Consider the following 1,496-nt stretch of genomic DNA (forward strand, 5'->3'; position numbering starts at 1 on the left):
AAAGCATATATTCCTATGTTTAGGACAAACAATTAAAGGCTGCTTTAATTTAACAAATTCTACAATATAAAAGTGGCAGATTTGCTTTTTTAAACAGACCAGACCTAGGCTGTATACCAACACAATTAGGAACATGGACACATCTTACTATGTTGGTCTGCAGAGCTGAAGCATTCATACACAATGGATAAAACCGGTGTTGTTTCATTCTATATCCTGTGAGAAAATGATATACATTTAGCATTAAAAATTCGACATACTATTCCTAGCCTGAGGAAGATATGAATAATCAACAGATTTGAATGGAATCTCTAACATTTTCATGTAGAATAAAGACAAAAGAGTGATTATACAAATTACATTTATTGAAATTTGAACCAGAAGATGAAGTCTCAAAGAATGTTTTAAATAAAAGGAAATAAAACTAAAAGGTGGATAATAATACAATCTATTAAATGTATATGTAAACGCCCAGCGTGGATGAAGCTGGTGTAGGTCTTTCTTCATGCCCCCCCCCCCCCCCCCCCCCCCCTCCCTGCTGTCCCCTCAGAGGAAGTGGGAAAACGGGATAAGACTCTGGACACCACGCTGTCTCAATGATCCACACTGTTAATATGAGAGGAAAAAAAATGTTTTAGGAAATGAAAAATATGAAGTTAACAAATAAAAGACAGCTCAGGGACAGTCATGGACGATAGGTTTTCCTACAAAGTTAACTCAGCCTCCATTGATTTTCATATCAAATTAGCGTGTTAATAAAATATGCTATCATGGCTTATACTTGCATATCTAAACAGAATCATGAAAGCCTGTTGGTAGAGTCAGACACACGAGTCAGTTTGAGTGTGTGCACCGGTGTCTGAACGCTCCCTCACTGCTAGCTATGTAGCTAACTGTTAGGCTACTTAGCTTGCATTGTTATGGATCTAAAGGTAGCAAAAGCTAACTTTCATAGCACAGCTTTACTTCTCACTTACCACAATAAAGAAACAGAACGTATAGTACAGCACAAACAACACAAATGATCAATACTTACTTATATTTTCACTTGTAGTATTATAATAATTGAAATACTGGTTCTTCTGGGGATGTTCTATCCACGCTCAGGCAGCCACCGCACCGCAGCTGCCTGTACTGTACAATCGCTGGAGGACTGGGCTGTCACTCAAAAACTGAGTAGCCAATGGGGACGCACCCCTGAAAGTCCCGCCCACCTGGGAGGTTTGTGTCAGAATCTTCAACAAAAAAGGAGGTAGCGCAAAAGAGAAAGCTGCAGCAAGAGCAAAAGTCTGATCATTGAGAAAGAAGAAACAAGAACTGCAAACAAAAACCTATGTTAAAACAAAGAAAAAAGACTTATAGTTTACATGATTACACAAATGATTATTTTTGAATTTTATTTTATTTTGCTTGACTCAGTTTTTTTTCTTTTAAAGAGCATCTTGCAGGTTTTTATTTTTTCTACATTTATGCTTAAACTTGCTTGAAAATTACAA

At 37.0% G+C, this 1,496-nt stretch overlaps 1 long non-coding RNA gene across 1 annotated transcript; it reads right to left on the minus strand.

Annotated features, from left to right (window-relative positions):
- Window positions 1-511: 511 nt before the first annotated feature.
- Window positions 512-1,263, minus strand: LOC307031988. The gene is made up of 2 exons (XR_013806137.1): window positions 1,037-1,263; window positions 512-606 (listed from the first exon to the last, which is right to left on the minus strand). It is a non-coding gene; the product is annotated as an uncharacterized lncRNA (long non-coding RNA).
- Between the last annotated feature and the right edge of the window lie 233 nt (window positions 1,264-1,496).

The sequence above is a fragment of the Notothenia rossii genome (genome assembly GCF_949606895.1).
Source record: "Notothenia rossii genome assembly, chromosome: 3".
Classification (NCBI taxonomy): Eukaryota; Metazoa; Chordata; class Actinopteri; order Perciformes; family Nototheniidae; genus Notothenia; species Notothenia rossii.